Source organism: Pygocentrus nattereri, chromosome 16, assembly GCF_015220715.1.
Source record: "Pygocentrus nattereri isolate fPygNat1 chromosome 16, fPygNat1.pri, whole genome shotgun sequence".
Taxonomy (NCBI): domain Eukaryota; kingdom Metazoa; phylum Chordata; class Actinopteri; order Characiformes; family Serrasalmidae; genus Pygocentrus; species Pygocentrus nattereri.
The window spans coordinates 25,022,409-25,040,779 of NC_051226.1; the positions used below are offsets into that span (position 1 = coordinate 25,022,409).

Below are 18,371 nucleotides of genomic sequence, written 5' to 3' on the forward strand. Positions count from 1 at the left end.
ATAATAGTCATTTTTTATTTATATATCACTTCATGAGTAGTTGTACAGTGGTAGCTCAAAGTGCTTTACATACAGATGATAAAGCTTAATAGTGATACAAGAAATTATGATTAATTTAGAATCATATAAGAACATTAAACAGATAAATACCTTGAGATGTAGAGTTTTAATTAAAATAAAGTTCAAGAGTTAAAAGTGAGCACTGAACTTGACTGTCTAATGAAAGGTGGAACTGAGTTCCACAGTTTAGAAGCGTCAAAACTAAACAAAGCCTCACAATGTCTTCTGTATTTCACAGAAGGTGGCTGCAGAAGGCCACTATATGCAGATCAAAGATAACGTGTTGGAACATAAACAGATAGACACTGTGATGTAAGCAGAGCTTTAAGGTCATTTAGAACCTTCAATCTAGTAGCAGAACTTTAAAATCTATCCTGAATGATACAGATAGCCAGTGCAGTTCTTTTAAAATGGGAGTGATATGATCTCTCTCTTTTTTTTTTGTTAGGATGCGTGCTCATGCATTTTGTACGAGTTGTAAGGGAAACATTGTTTTATTAGGACGTCCAGTCAGAAGATCCTTACAGTGATCAACTCTGCTTGTAACAAATGCATTAACAAGTTTCTCTGTGTCGCTCTGAGATAGAAAAGGCTGAACTTTAGCAATATTTCTCAAATGATAAAAAGCTACTTTAGTGACTGTGTGTATATCTCATATCACACCAGGTTTCGTACTTCAGGTTTGGCACATGAAGCTAAAGAGTGGAAAAGCTGTAAATCTCATTTATAAAAATGACTAATTAAAGAGCCATTAAAAGGTTCTTTAGGTTATTTTTTTACTAAAAACTGAACTAATTGCCAGAAAATAAAAAAAGCAAATGTGTAGATTACTGGAGTACGAGCTCTGCAAAAATCTCTATCAAAAACATTAATAGAAATTTTACTATTTACATGTTTAAATTGTTTTGCATATTTTTATACTACTTTTACACTCTTATAACTGCACTGGATCAGGAAAAACCTACCTTCTGCAACTGTCCATATGCCCAATAAATAACATGTTTTGTGTGTGTGTGTGTGTCTGTGCATGTAGAATTATCAGGGGGCCTCATTCGGCTCTGGGGCCAAAGAAATAAACAGGCTAGGTGATAAGAAGCCTTTTTTTTTTAAAGCTGTCTCCCTTGCTCACCAGTGTACAGTTGGGTTCCCTATCTATTCCAGTCTTGCTATGAGATAAAGTGCAGCAGGGTGCTGGGCGCAGCACACTGGGAAAAAAAAAAACACCAGGGAGTGTAATCGTTTTATCCCTGCAATTTAATTTAAGATGATAAGTTTGCTTGTGCAAGTAGAAGAGATACTCTGAAAAAGGAAGGCAGAGAAGAAAAAAAACTTTGAAGCTTTACTCGGGAAATAAAAATCAAGCGGGTGGACAGAATTTAAAGCAGCTATGGTGTTCTGTGACAAATGTTCGGATTGCGAAGACAGCTTTCCAGGGTTTTGTTTGAAAGATACACCATTAACACAGCCCAGATTGTCTTCATCCCATGTATATGAACACTTAGAAGTCAAAATCATGGTATGATTTTATTTTAATGACTCCTGCTCATCTACTCAGTGCAGAAATCCTGTCAGATTCTGAACTTTCAATTGATACCATGCATTTTATTATACATTGAATTTGAGAAAGTCATTAAGGTGCATACAGTCTTATTTTGCAGAAAGAAAAAAAAACAGAATATAATTTGTAAATCTACTGTTACATATTGTTAAAAAAGAAAAGCATATATATGCATTTTATCTGATTTCTTTCTACATCATTTGATCATAAACATTGTTATTTACATTGTATGAACAGTTCATGATGAAAGGAATAGAAATGCTCCAACACTACTTGAAATAAACTCTCTTTATTTTTTATTTACTACATTATTTATTTTTTATCTATTACATTAATCCATCCATCCATCCATTTACTAAGCCGCTTCTCCATCAGGGTCGCGGGGGGGTGCTGGAGCCTATCCCAGCAGTCTTCGGGCGGAAGGCAGGATACACCCTGGACAGGTCGCCAGTCCATCGCAGGGCAGATTACATTAATATTTTATTTATTATTAAATACCATCTAGTTGTTTCTGATTCCTGGTGACCATATGGACAGTGTTTCTCCAGAATATCCTGTCATCTGTTTGGGTCTTCAGGCTTCTGAATGGCTGGTTAATGAGTCCTCTGAGATTGTATTCACCCATTGTGGCCATCCTCTTCCGCTTACTCCTTCAACTGTTCTAAGCATAATGGCCTTTTTCCAGTAAATTGGATCTTCTCAGAATATGTCCAAAAATAACAGAGCCTCACTTTGGTTATGTGGGCTTTGAGTGAGAAGTGTGGCTTGATTTGTTCAAGGATCTATTTGTTTGTTTTCTTTGTCATCCAATGAAATCACCAGACACGCTTGTTTATTGTCCAGTTCTCACATCCATAAAGAACCACAAAAAAGCCCAAAGTCTGGACAATTTTGATCTTTGTTTGCAGAGCCAAATCATGGCATTTGAAGACTTCAAGCTCCTTCATACTTGTTCTGTCACGTGCCAATCTGTGTCGTGTTTCTTGAGTGCTGGATCCTCTGTTAATAATTAAACTAAGTAGGCAAAAGCTGTCTGTCATTTTCACTGGAAACGGTAGCAGTGTGTTGCTAAAATGTTTGTGTGTGTTTGTATATATAGTGAATGATGTCCTTGGTCAGATCATTTGCGGCAGATTTGCATTTTCTTAACATTCTTGAATTAATACGTATAAAAATTAAAATAAAAAAAAGTTGGCTTTGTCAAGCCAGTTTAATTACATAATAGTTTAAAAATTTACAAGCTTAGATATTAGTTTCATAGCAGTTACACAATCATTATAGCAGTTACAGAACAATAGGTTTTAAGGTTTATAAGCCTGTAGTTTAGAATAGTTTGAATAGAAATTCTGTGCTGCTGATAATGAATTAAATTGAATAGTCACTAATTAAAATCATGCTAAAGACATCATAAATAGGTGGTGGTCCATTCATTGTTAGCCGTATTCAAATATTTGGCTGATCTACAGCTGTGGAGCAGCTAACGCTGCAGGAAACAGGGCACCTTTGGCTTCCTCAGCTAAGATTGTAATAAAATGAACTCAAAGACGGCCAGTGCAAGTCAAACGATTAATAAGACAGATGGATTTTTCTTTTTTTTCCCTCCAATTAAGTTCCGTTCAGCTCGGCCTGCGTGACGTAGGCGGACACGGGCAGCCTGTTGGACTCAAATGAGGTGTGACTGCAGGCAGAAAGGCTTTGATCCTCATCTCAAATGCACACTCTGCCTACCTCAGTCAGCCTTGCGAAGCGCGGCAGGCAGCATCCAGCAGACAGGATTTGAGCAAAAGCTTACCTGGAAAAATCCCACTCTGCGTTAAGACTAGATTGGATTCGCTGCATGCCATGCACCAACACTGCTTACTCTTCAACACACAGCTTTCGAGGGTGCGTTTCTGAAAGGCGTGCGCATTATTTGCTGCTGTTAATTTGTTGGAAATGTCCTTGTCTGTGTCTTAAATAGAGATTCAGTGGATGCGCTCAGCCTTTGCTCTAGGATGCTGTGCACTGTCTCTTCCTTATAGAGTATTCTTCATCTCAGGCCACAAAGTACATTATCTATCTTATTCGTCCACGTCCCAAGGCTTCTGCAAGATCTGTTGCAGGCCACCTCTTTACTTCGAGTTCTTATAACCTGAAGTGGCAGCGTGTTATTTTGTTGCATTTCATGTGAGCAAAGTTGTGCAAAGAACATCAGCTGTTGCAAGCATTTAACATTTGTTACTTTCCATAATTTATTAGTACACTTGCAACACTGAGGCCATGTTGATTCCCAAGATATTTTATATGTGATGCTTTTTTGCTATTTTCTTCAGCTCCATAAATGAGAAATACAATCAGTAACACCCGATGAGTGCTATAAAGCATCAGTATCAAACTCACATTACCAGCCTGAGGACAGGTATATACACTGCTCAAAAAAATAAAGGGAACACTTAAACAATATAACAATATAACTCCAAGTAAATCAAACCTCTGTGAAAGCAGCACTGATTGACAATCAATTTCACAGCTGTTGTGCAAATGGAATAGACAACAGGTGGAAATTATTGGCAATTAGCAAGACACACTCAATAAAGGAGTGGTTCTGCAGGTGGGGACCACAGACCACTTCTCAGTACCTTTCTGCTTTCTGGCTGATGTTTTGGTCACTTTTGAATGTTGGTGGTGCTTTCATACTCGTGGTAGCATGAAACGGACATAAGTGGCTCAGGTAGTGCAGCTCATCCAGGATGGCACATCAATGCGAGCTGTGACAAGGTTTGCTGCGTCTGTCAGCGTAGTGTCCAGAGGCTGGAGGCGCTACCAGGAGACAGGCCAGTACACCAGGAGATGTGGAGGAGGCCGTAGGAGGGCAACAACCCAGCAGCAGGACCGCTACCTCCGCCTTTGTGCAAGGAGGAACAGGAGGAGCACTGCCAAAGCCCTGCAAAATGACCTCCAGCAGGCCACAAATGTGCATGTGTCTACACAAATGGTTAGAAACTGACTCCATGAGGATGGTATGAGGGCCCGACGTCCACAGATGGGGGTTGTGCTCACAGCCCAACACCGTGCAGGATGCTTGGCATTTGCCAGAGAACACCAGGATTGGCAAATTCGCCACTGGCGCCCTGTGCTCTTCACAGATGAAAGCAGGTTCACACTGAGCACATGTGACAGACGTGACAGAGTCTGGAGACGCCGTGGAGAGCGAACTGCTGCCTGCAACATCCTTCAGCATGACCAGTTTGGCAGTGGGTCAGTAATGGTGTGGGCTGGCATTTCTTTGGAGGGCCACACAGCCCTCCATGTGCTCGCCAGGGGTAGCCTGACTGCCATTAGGTACCGAGATGAGATCCTCAGACCCCTTGTGAGACCATATGCTGGTGCGGTTGGCCCTGGGTTCCTCCTAATGCAGGACAATGCTAGACCTCATGTGGCTGGAGTGTGTCAGCAGTTCCTGCAAGATGAAGGCATTGAAGCTATGGACTGGCCCGCCTGTTCCCCAGACCTGAATCCGATTGAGCACATCTGGGACATCATGTCTCACTCCACCCACCAACGCCACGTTGCACCACAGACTGTCCAGGCGTTGACGGATGCTTTAGTCCAGGTCTGGGAGGAGATCCCTCAGGAGACCATTCGCCACCTCATCAGGAGCACGCCCAGGCATTGTAGGGAGGTCATACAGGCATGTGGAGACCACACACAATACTGAGCCTCATTTTAACTTGTTTTAAGGACATTACATCAAGGTTGGATCAGCCTGTAGTGTGTTTTTCCACTTTAATTTTGTGTGTGACTCCAAATCCAGGCCTTCATTGGTTAATAAATTTGATTTCCATTGATGATTTTTGTGTGATTTTGTTGTCAGCACATTCAACTTTGTACAGAACAAAGTATTCAATGAGAATATTTCATTCATTCAGATCTAGGATGTGTTATTTGAGTGTTCCCTTTATTTTTTTGAGCAGTGTAACCGAAGGCTAACACATGACATTGTGTGTGTTCTATTGCTTTTATACAACAGTTAAATAAATAAAGTAAGGAAGAAATAAATTGGGCTGTGAATGTGTCCTTTAATATGCTTTAATGTTAGCAATTCCTTCCACCAAATTATAGCTCCTTAACAAGCAGCTTTTTGCTGCGTCAGAGTAACAAGCTCGGCTCACTCGCTGCACAGCCGGCAGTTCGTTCTCCAGCTCTTTACATTAAATTCTGAAACTGTCATTGCGACTGAGCAAGTTTTTCAGTTGGCAGCTGTGACAGGAGAACACCTACACAACCTGGAATTAGCCAGAAATAAACCGAATACCATTTGCAAATGTGTAGTCTCACCTTCAGAGTCTAACCAAATCGGACTGAGCCATAAAACTGCTGCTCTATCAAGTTTAGCTCAGTTTTGGCAATTTTTGTTAGATCAATAATAATGTTGTTTTGTTATAGCCAGTCTGTAAAGCATCTTACTGCCCATTTTGCTGGGCGAATGGTATTTGGTTCATTTCTGGCTTTAGTTTGGATTTAGTTTCAGTAGTGTAGTCTCATCTTCAGAGTCTGACCAAATCAGCTGTAGGTCAAATGTGATCTTAAATGTATTACTTTTCTGTTTCGTCACAAAGTAAGAAGTAAAAACATTCAAATGGCTTGAGCATCTCCTACAGTTGTCAAAGGTGTTGCTTAGCACTGGTGTCTTGGCAGAGTGATACAGTGTTTGTGAAAAAGTACATTGCTCAACCAATCAACTTGAATGGCCAGAACTAACTGTTGTATAATAGTGAATAATTGCTTCAAAAACATAAACAGTGTCAGTGGTTATTCCTCTGCAGAAAAATAACCCATTTCACTCCTCTGGACCGCTCTCTGAATGGTGAGCAAAAAGTGCAAAACAGAGAACAGTCTCCCTAATAGTCATTTTAGAGATTTAATTACATTTTATAGCTAATGTCAGAGAACACAGGGTTTCATCTTATGACAGGTAGAAATCATGGACACATCAAGTTTGATACTTGTAACCTATAGAAGCTAGCTAACTGCTGGGCTTCCTGAAACGGAGAACGATCAAGTGACGCAAGCATACGGCACAGTCATATTTCCAGACACGGCCATATAATGCACCACACCTGTAAATTACACTTGCAGGGAAGCCCTGTGAGTGTATTAAGGAGGGTAGCAAACATAACACTGTTAACAAATATGAAAAAGATTAAGTAGCTTTATTGCTTAAAGTTGGCAGGGACTCTTGTAGCTAAATTACAGCCATGCCTGCTCAGCTTTTAACAACTTAAGCATCAGTCTGAGCCAATTTTGCCATATAACCAGCCAGTTTACCCATCAGATGTAAACATTTAGCCACAGAAAAAGAGAAAAATTACTTGTGGGTCAGATTTAAAGATGAATTGTAAATGTATGAAGGGCTGTATGAAGCTGTCTCAGAGGCCTGTTGGCCAGTAGTTTGAGACCCCCGGTGTAATGGAAATCTTTTTTTTTTTATTCTGGGGTCAGTGGATCTCTGTGGCTAAAACATTTCAAATTAATCTCTATGAATGCTAGATCCTAAGGCCAAAAAAAATCCCACTGACTGAAACCTGAAATTAACAAATACACTTTTGCAGATCCATCTGTCATATTCTTTCCTGACTTCCCTGAACTAATTAGGTAAACATCCCTAATACTGCACACTTGTATCACTATGTGCAGTTCAATTAACTGACCTGATATATTTGTCTAATTAGGAACCCATACATAGTATGCTGTGTTAGCTAGTGGCTACTCCAACCACACCAAACATGTAGCACACTAGCACCTTTATCTCAGTTTCAAAATTAAACATAAAAATACTTTCAGTTTTATTGTTTAGTGCAGTGTGCAAATGACAGCTCACAGGTCCTTTATTGACTTTCCTAGCTTGCTAGCTGCTATCACTTACTAGCTAGCTAATTGTGGCTGCTATCATTTATTAGATAGCTAATTGTGGCTGCTATCACTTATTAGATAGCTAATTGTGGCTGCTATCACTTACTAGCTAGCTAATTGTGGCTGCTATCACTTACTAGCTAGCTAATTGTGGCTGCTATCACTTACTAGCTAGCTAATTGTGGCTGCTATCACTTACTAGCTAGCTAATTGTGGCTGCAATCATTTATTAGATAGCTAATTGTGGCTGCTATCACTTACTAGCTAGCTAATTGTGGCTGCTATCACTTACTAGCTAGCTAATTGTGGCTGCTATCACTTACTAGCTAGCTAATTGTGGCTGCTATCATTTATTAGATAGCTAATTGTGGCTGCTATCACTTATTAGATAGCTAATTGTGGCTGCTATCACTTATTAGATAGCTAATTGTGGCTGCTATCACTTACTAGCTAGCTAATTGTGGCTGCTACCACTGCCTAGAAAGCTAATTGTGGCTGCTATCACAAACTAGCTATCTAATTATGGCTGCTGCCTTCACTAACTGCTGCTGTCTTATTGTGGCTGCCATCACTAACTAGCCAGCTAATTGTGGCTGCTAACCACAGCTAACTGGCAAGCTGATATCTTCTCGCTGCTTTTCGTTATTAAAGTTACTACTAAATGTAGAACAACTACAACCAAAATCTTGGTATTAGAATAAGTGAAGAGTTTGCTATGGTCTAATTACATGTTTCCTTATTTTCCTTGAGAATAAGTTAACACATCATACCAGGGCTGATTTCCAGCTTCGTTGTATTGTGATTTTATGAGTGGGCATTGTAAGGAACAGCACTTTCAGCTTAGCTCAGTTCAGAATCAACAGTGACAGAATTCAGTCTTAGTTTGGTTATACCAGATAGATACCAATTTGCAGTACTAGATACCAATCAGCTCTTCTTTACTCTTTTTGGCATATTAGCATCAGATTGAAATTTGTGGCTTTTTACCACATCCCCTGTCAATCAATTTTGTACTCAAAGTTTTGCAAGGCTAAATGTTGGTTAGTGTTTGTTCCTCCATATGATTCTTGTAGACCCAGGTAACCTAAACCTGTGTTTTCTTTCTAATTCAGTTAATCATGTTCTGGTGGGGAAATGATAAATGTGTACCAAATATGCACTTTATATAATATTCATTTTAAATTTTATGTTATTCATCTTATATTTCTACAAATTTCTTTCCTCCTGCTGTAAACTGGGGGCCCACAGAGACAGAGAAACTTAGTGAGCTAAAATGAACCCTTGACCAAAAGCTAGCAAGCTAGACCATCTGTCTGTAGCTGCCTGTCACTCGTTCATTTGTTTATCCATACACAAACATTGTTCATTTGTCTGTTTCCTCATTCACCTGTGACTTCATCTGTCTGTCTGTCTGTTTGTCCGTCCACATCTGTTTGCCTGTGACTTTTTCCGTATGTAAAAGCTGAACAATGAGTGTGTTTACATGCACTCAATAATCTGATCATAATAGGATTTCTTCAAATGGTCATGTAAACAGCATACTCTGATTTCTTAGGTCAGAGTAAGGTATAGAAAAAATGCAATATAGAGAGCTGGATTTTAGCTCAATAATCAGATTTCTCAGTGCATGTAAACTCTTACTCTGATTTCTTTCAGATTTCTCAGTCTGCCAATGTGCGAAAACAGATGGTGGTACTGGAAATAAGCAAGCAGTGTTGCCACGAGATGGCAACAAAACACTTTTGGAGCAATGCTGAAACCAACTACATGCTTGATGAAATGAAGGATTTAAATATTGTGTATCTTTTAGATGATGTACGTTCATAGTTTCAGACAAAGTGGCGCAATGTTATTTTTGAAAAAAGGTGCAGGATGAAGTTTGAGTTCTACATTATGTTTACATTGTATCTTCTGCTGTGAGTTTATTGGCCAGTTGCACAGCAGAAATCCAATTGATACCTAATTCAGGTAGACCCGGAGCTTTCCCATTATCTGATTACTCAAGTGCATGTAAACGTGTTGATCGGATTACTGATAAAATCAGATTTTCTGCAGTTATTGGATTATTAAGTGCATATAAATGAATTCTGGACAGAGAGCTGTCAATCAAACTGCTCATTCACCATGCCCACACAGTTCTCAGATAGGTCTGATCAATGGTTTTTAAGCCATGTTTTATTATATTTATATCTTAGCCTAACACTCAAGTTTAGTATCATACAGACATTTTTAATATTTTACCTTGTGCTCCCTGACACTTTAATCAGTAATACTGTGTCAAAAGTAAAGTGCAACAACAAGAAGCTATTTTACTACTTTAGTGCACTTTTGAGCTAATGCCGTACATGAATGCACTGGCAGTTCAGTGACATAGCACTGCATTTAGCATTAAATATGGAAGTTCACCACCACAACACTATCAGACAACAGCAGTGTGTCATGCTAAACTGGCAATTACCTGAAACCTCTAACAAAAGACTGCAAAATCAATGGTGAGTGCCCACCTTTAATTCCCAAATTTGACTTCTGCTTAATGCTCTTCAGGCCCCTATTCTCTAGCAAACACATTTTGACAGAACTTCAGTTTAGCTTTTATTTGTCTTATTGAACATAAGCCATAATTAATGGAATTTTCTAAAACTCTGTAAAAGGAGACACGACATAAGCATATCTTGATATTTTTTTGATCTTATACTGATGCAGAATGCATGTTTATGCCTCCAAACATCATCTTTGTTTTTCTTTGTTCTTTATCATCCCTCACTGTTCATTTATTGATGGTAATAATACGGACTTTTGTGGAGCGATTTTTTAATTTACTTTTTAATCCGTGTATTCATGGAATGAAAAAACGACATTTTATCTTACTATGTTCACTGTGCTTCAGTTTTGTTTGCACTTTCTACATCACTGTCTATCAGCCATCCTTACATTTGAGTTAGCTCTTGCAGATTGTGCAAGGTGTTGTTTACTATCCAGACGAAACCTCACCTTCACTGTCAGAAGTCTTTCTACCTCTCTTTCTTTTCCAGCTGAATGAAGCTATTCAGGATTTATTTTGCCTGCTTTCCTTTTCTGTTATAGACACAAGCTACTTTTTAAATTGGCACAAACTAACTCGCGCTCTTTGTTTTTCTCCAACACCCAGAGGCAAAGCCCCCACAAAACCCAAATATAGAAAATCACCATGCGGAATGCATTCAAATTAGATTCAGATGGTGCATACCACAAACTGATTCTTTGATAAGCGTAGACATTGCATTAATTGGCTGAAGACTCTGTGCAGAGGATTATGAATAACAGCTAATTGTGACAGTTAATGACAGTGTTGTGTAACTACAAAACTAGTGATGTATTTGAAAACAGTGGGTGGTGGTTGGATAAACGTTTTCAATTTGTATCTTTTGAAGCCTCAGACTTTGTGCAAGAAAGAATGATGAAGAACTTTCTTTCACAAAGTGCATACTTAAAGGATAAAATACAGAAAGCAAGGGGCTGAGCATTAAGCCCTGAGGCACTCCAACAAAGAACCCATACCTTGTCCATATGCTTCAGTGACCTGAGAGGAAAAGTGAGATAGGATGGCTTATGTGAAACCTGATCAATGATGGAACAATCATTAATTCTGTGCTCATTTAATGTGGATCGTTGATTGCATTTGATAGTAAAGAGACATTATTAGAGACTTGGACAATCTGGTAATGGGGATAACTAGGCTACTTAGCAGATGAACAAATAGTTTTGGGTAATTCTGACCCCCTCTGAGGTGCTCTTATAGTGGTGACTTCATCTGTTTTTCCTGTGTCACCTATTAAATATATAAGATTCTATTAAAGAAAGCATGATGATTAACTCCCAGTTACTTTCATAGGATGCATCAAACACTGCCCCAAATCAGGATATGTTTTTTGGAACCTGTGCCAGGTCCCTTACCAATACTTATGGGAAATAAATCGGCAATGTGTAATGTGTATTATATGGCACCTGGATTATAAAAGAGAAGATATGTTTATTGCTTGCCATCACTCTATGAATAATTAAATACCCCCAGGCCTATATCAACGCGAGCTGAAAATAAGATACTGTATCAATAAACTCTTTTGAAATCGAAATAAAATTCAGCAAGGGATAAAATGTGTTAATACTTCACCTCCTCAGGTTCTCACATCAGATTAAATTATTATTGTGGTTTAACTGTTTCTGGACCAACTTGGCAGAGATGTTCCTTATAAATTCTCTCTTGCACAAATTATCAAACTGTTATCGCCATATGGTGTACATAAACTATATTACGTTATTGTGCATATGAAATTATAAATAATTGATGTAGCTATATATAACAAGTAAGATTTATATTGAATTTACATTCTGTATTGGAAGGTTTAAGCCTTCTTTTTTGTTTTCTGTTTTGATGTCAAATAATGGCAAAAACATGGCAAGGATGTTTGCTAACACTTCACTGTAGGGCACTGTCTATAAGTCTACATGACACTTTTATAAGTTCATCATGACAAATTGAACTTTTATAAACATTTATAATAGATTATTTGAATAGCTGTCTTCTGTCATAAAAGCTGATTTTGCCACCTTTGATGACAACACCTATGTCAGATGACAGTGTTTATAAGCAGTTATGTCAGTTGCCATGAAGGAGTTATGTAGGAGTAATATAGTTTTAGGAGTACAGCCCTACAGTATAGTGTACAGTTCTCAGAAAACAAGAATAGGCACTCAAATCAAAATAAAATATTACTGTCAGACAGAATACTGTGAAAAAACAGTGATAGGTGAATACTTAGTGCACCATCCTAATTATTTTCAGGAAAGCTTTCCATTATATGTAATGTAATGTAACAATGCTCCTTGTTAATGTAAACAATGCTCCTTGGTGTTACTGTTTGGCAGTTTTTTCATGTAATTCTTCAGTTATGTTTTATTAAAAATGACTAATTTAAATGAAGCCAATTATTTTGGCTTCAGTCTACTGCTGTTCCCATAATCCCGCTGCTGTCTCATGAACTAAGCACACAGTTCACCACATCACCACAAAATCTTGTAAACTTGACTATAAAGTGGGTCGCTATGTGATGTTTATTTAATGACGTGTATGTAACTTGCTGCGAAACACCTCCGTGAGTCCAGAACTACACTGATGCTAAGCTTCTCACTTGTGAACATGTCCCTGTACTGAGGAACTGTTCAGTTCCATCATCCATCAAAAGAGTTTAGTAACTCTGGGATTAACAACTGATCATCACATTGATTTTTCAGTCTACTCAGACTTTAGCAGAGCTCATTAACACTGAAATTAATGCCTGATTATCACATTGATTTATCAGTCTACTCAGGTTTTAGTAGAGATCAGTAACACTGAGATTAATACCTGATTATCACATTGATTTATCAGTCTACTCAGACTTTAGCAGAGCTCAGTAACACTGAGATTAATACCTGATTATCACATTGATTTATCAGTCTACTCAGACTTTAGTAGAGCTCAGTAACACTGAGATTAATACCTGATTATCACGTTGATTTATCAGTCTACTCAGACTTTAGTAGAGCTCAGTAACACTGAGATTAATACCTGATTATCACATTGATTTATCAGTCTACTCAGGTTTTAGTAGAGCTCAGTAACACTGAGATTAATACCTGATTATCACGTTGATTTATCAGTCTACTCAGACTTTAGTAGAGCTCAGTAACACTGAGATTAATACCTGATTATCATGTTGATTTATCAGTCTACTCAGACTTTAGTAGAGCTCAGTAACACTGAGATTAATACCTGATTATCACGTTGATTTATCAGTCTACTCAGACTTTAGCAGAGCTCAGTAACACTGAGATTAATACCTGATTATCACATTGATTTATCAGTCTACTCAGGTTTTAGTAGAGCTCAGTAACACTGAGATTAATACCTGATTATCACATTGATTTATCAGTCTACTCAGACTTTAGTAGAGCTCAGTAACACTGAGATTAATACCTGATTATCACGTTGATTTATCAGTCTACTCAGACTTTAGCAGAGCTCAGTAACACTGAGATTAATAACTGATCATCACATTGATTTATCAGTCTACTCAGACTTTAGTAGAGCTCAGTAACACTGAGATTAATAACTGATTATCACATTGATTTATCAGTCTACTCAGGCTTTAGCAGAGCTCAGTAACACTGAGATTAATACCTGATTATCACGTTGATTTATCAGTCTACTCAGACTTTAGCAGAGCTCAGTAACACTGAGATTAATAACTGATCATCACATTGATTTATCAGTCTACTCAGACTTTAGTAGAGCTCAGTAACACTGAGATTAATACCTGATTATCACATTGATTTATCAGTCTACTCAGGCTTTAGCAGAGCTCAGTAACACTGAGATTAATACCTGATTATCACATTGATTTATCAGTCTACTCAGACTTTAGCTAAGACTAATAACTGATCATATTGATTTCTCCATCTCTGCAGGATTTATCAGAGCTCAGTTAGGTCAAGATAAATAACCAACCATCATTTTGATTTATGAGTCTACTCAGGCTTTAGCAGGAACTTCAGTGTTTGTAAATAAGCCATTTTTTGATTTCTTCTTTAGAGTTTATTTTTACATGCCTTTGTCTTTTGAAAATGGTATATATTAAAAATGTTTTGGTAAGTTTTCTAAAAGTATTCTTCTAAAACTTTTAATGGCAATATTCTACAAATATGAGGTTAAAGTGAATTAGAGGGAGCAAAATCATCAAGACGATCCTGGTGTATTCTAAACTTGCACTCTGTGACTACTAATGCACAAAGCTTTTGCAGAAGAGACCGTTGACTTTGGGCTGGATGGGGCCAGCTAATTTTCTGCTTGATATCCCTCACTTTATTGCAAATGTCATCCTCTAAAAACATATTGCTACTGCTGTGAAGTGTCTGCTCACAATATTTCAAAGCCTTGGCAGATCCACTCAGTCCTCCCTCTGAATGTGTTAGTATAGGAGTATCCTGTGACATGTTTACGGGGGACGGATTGGCCAGGGAAGCTAATTCCTGTCTGTGAAGTTCTTCTCGGGGAGGTGTGGTACATTAAAATCACGAGTTCTCTTATTTATGGTAATGGAAGGCACAGAATACACAAAGAACATTACTGTTTCCTTTTCTTCCCCCAGGGTTATACAGTCCACTTTCCTGCTGACTCTCTCAATAAAATTATTTCAGTCTTTTACCTCTTAGAAGTCTTTTTTCAAACATTCAATGCTATCAATAACTGCAAATTCTATATATATACACACATTTTTAGTTATTACTGTAATTTTGTAGCCCAAAAAATACATAAATACATTCTATCACTTATAACACTAGCAGAACCTTTTCAGGCACTATTTGCAACCATTCTTATTTAATTATTTAACTATTTACAGCACGTTTTCCTTTAAAGAGATGTAAGAAGTACATTTTCATTTTCAGGACATATCACTGATCTAGTAGACCGCCAAACCTGTCACTATCAGATAAATAGTACTTAAAGCTCTTTCTTTGAGAGAGAGGAGGAAATCAAGGACCACTCTCGCCTCAAATGTAAAAAAGGCCACAGGCATTTCTGTCCGTCCCTCCACTCTGAGAAAACAAATCAGTCTGTTGCTGTGAAAGGATGTCAAGAAGCTGTTATTGAAAAAAGGACATAGACAAAAAAAACATCTGCAAATCAAACAAAGAAGCTGCTGGTGTTCTCAGAACAATGGACTGACCAGCCCAGAGTCCAGACCTCAACATTAATGAATTTGTTTGGATTACTTGGATTGTACAATGAAGAAAATGCAATTAACTTAACTAAGTCTGAATATTAGAGGTGTGAAAAACATTCGCAAGTCTCCTGAAAAGAATGGATAAGAAGAATGAGACCTATAATAAAGGCAAAGCGTGCATGTTAAAAAATACTAGACAATGTGATAAATGGGGGTGGTCTCTGACTTTTGCACAGTACTATTAATGATGATTATGATAATGATGATAATATTAATAATTATAATACTAGGCCTAATAATACTAATAAACCTAATACTATTACTACTATTATAATAGTAATAGAATCACAGTAATCATAATTAGTAAGTAGAGAAAATAATATCTAACTATCAGAGATGTGTGGACTGTAGCATTATTACAGTGGCACATCTTAATAATTTAATTCATACATTATCACAAAAAAGTCAAATGTAATGGATGCAACTTTTTGTCACTGTAAAATCAACAGTAACCTTTCAGCAAATTCATGCTGAAACATAACATACCTTATTGTCCCTACAAACATTGCATGCTGTTGATAGAAAGTTTAGAATCTGCACTTTTGGCAAAAATTAAAAGTAAGAAGACGTGTTTCAAGGCACATATGCTATGGTGGGTCTTGGAGGGTTAATTAGGTATCCTGCAGAACCCTCTTTGGACTTCAATTATCAACTCCCATGGTGTTAACTCCACGGAAAGAGAGAAAAATTGCTTTTTGTGGTGCAACCTTTTGCTTTTCCTCATGTTCTAAGACTTTAAGTGGCGCAATTAGCTACTTGGAGGGCTTGGTGACCCTGTGCTGCTTAAAAAAATAACAAAGCTATTCACAAAACCACAGATGTGGTCCTACAGCACTGTTGCCTGTTGATCTGAGACCTTGTTACTCAAATGCCATCGCCCACCCAGGATCATGCCCTTGTGTGGGTGGTCTGAGGACTCGCATTCCCTGCTTTGCTTTGGCTGCCAATGGCCTCCTTGTTCTGAAACCTGCTGGGCTTGTAAGCCCTCGCCCCAAGATATTTGTCCTCCTGCAGTCTCACTTCATTTGCGCCTCCAGCCACCGGTCCCTCAGTACAAGGCTTCCAAGAACTCGTTGACTTTCAAAACAACTCTGAGTTTGCTAATGAAGGTCCTGAGTGGGGAGAGCCAGCCAGCACCGGTGTTTTACCGCATGGCAGGCCGTCAAGGCCCTGGGCCGGGCTGGGAAGGGTTGCGTGGACGGACAGGTGGGCTATTAGAGCCGCGCGGTCCCATCATGCCTGGCAGAGCTCTCGCAGGTCATCCAAGGCCAGAATGGAGGGGAAAAAGAGTGAGTGCCTGTGTTTTTTTTTTGTGTGTTTTTGTATTCCACTTGTAATTACAGTGCAACCCTAGCCATGGTGGTCACCATCTGGACCATTATTAGCCTTGTTTAGTGGGCTATGACTGCCTAGCTGTATTGTTGCTGGACACAATGTCTAAACAAGGCGAGCAGAGAGGCCAGGTGTGGCTCATAAGCCCACTTAACAAATCAATTGCATGTTGAATTGGATTCAGAAGCAGCCGCTTCATATATGGAGGGTGAGAAGAAAAAGAACAACAATGATAAGCTAGCCCTAGACGTGACACCATCTGCAGCTTTTCTTGCAAATTTATGTTAATCAAAGGTGTATTGCAGCAATACGTTTTCCATTAATAACGTTCAAATACAGCCCCCCGAATGACAGTCAACATCATTTGATGAATATAATGCTTAGCAAGACCAAGTAATTGCTTCTTATTATCTCAGACAGAGCATCACAGTCTTTTGTAAGTCAGTAGTCTGTCTATACATAGACATGAAAGGCCAAATGTTTGGGAACACTGTGTTTGTAATTTTCAACACAGGAAACAAGTTTTAACTAAATATCTGGAGCAATAGAGCGCAATGACCTGATTCTTCATTTGTTTTGCTCTTGGTGATTACTGCAGCCCTAATCGTACCCACCTGCATCTCCCACTCAGAAGCTCCTGAAGGCTGAGTTAACCAAACCGCATGTTAAAGTGGGAGTATTTTAAATATTTTTAAGGTCAATGTGATGAGCCTGTTATGAGCAAAGCCACTGAAGGCTTTTCCCATAGAATATGTTAAAGTAAGAGCACATGCACTGCAAACAAAAACTTAAATAAGCTAGATGTCAGTAAAAATGTTTTGTGAATTAATGCTTAGATGTTGTCATTATCACCATTTAAACCCCTCATATCACCAGCCTGGTGTAATTTTGTAATAATTTTTCACTCTTAGCTACAGGGATGCAGCAGGTGTTTTAATTTGGGGTGCTGACATTGTTAGTAGTATATAAATAATGTGAACAGTAACTATATACTATACTATATAACTATATCACGCAAAATATCTTGCTATATTCTTTCTTTAGCATTTTTCAACGATTTACATCAAGCAGAGTGTGTCATGATGTGCTCTAATGTGGCAAGAAACGACAGTATACCCACATAACTGATGTCTCTGCTCTCTCACCTTCTGGATGAACCTTATGCAAATGAGTTGAGTGACATCCACTCAGATTGTTGATGTGTAACCAATTGTGTCATGTTCACGGAAACACCTTCAAATGTGCAACAATTAGGAGATGTAAAAGTTAATTAAAAAAAAAATCATTTAAAGTGCTGGAGACTACTGCTTTTTTGGAAATGAAAGAGGAAATTTAAATCAATTCAAATTATGATACATACAGTACATATGCATCGCCACTAAGGGTAGTAATGCCCCAAGCCTGTTATGTAAGATATGCAGAGAAAAGTGAGCAAATGGATGGAACCGTCCTATTACTTCACTGTTTGGAGAAAACTGATTAGACTAAAACTAAAGCAGTGCAGACCCCCCTCATTTCCACCTCCCACATCCATCAAAGCTGCTGTGGGCTGCATTGTGGACGGATCCCCTGTGGAAAAAAAAAAGCCTGCTTGCACATTTTTGACTTTCAGTATAGTGTAGGGTTGGAATTGAAGTGGCCGGAGCAGAGCAGAGTGGAAGTGAGGGGAGTAAAGTCAGGAGATTTGCTGTGCTTCCTCAGTTTGGGGGAGGACACACGACAGGGTA

General features: G+C 38.5%; 1 protein-coding gene across 3 annotated transcripts in view; it reads left to right on the forward strand.

The window, feature by feature from the left end:
* Positions 1–18,371, forward strand: part of sgcd (sarcoglycan, delta (dystrophin-associated glycoprotein)) — a 260,353-nt gene that overhangs the window by 57,897 nt on the left and 184,085 nt on the right. Inside the window, exon 1 of one of the 3 annotated variants that reach the window (XM_017705155.2) lies at positions 16,581–16,601. The exons of the other annotated variants lie outside the window; for them this stretch is intronic. The gene's annotated coding sequence lies outside the window, so the exon portion shown is untranslated. Of the gene's footprint in view, positions 1–16,580; positions 16,602–18,371 lie in introns of those variants that run through there. 3 annotated transcript variants of the gene reach the window in all.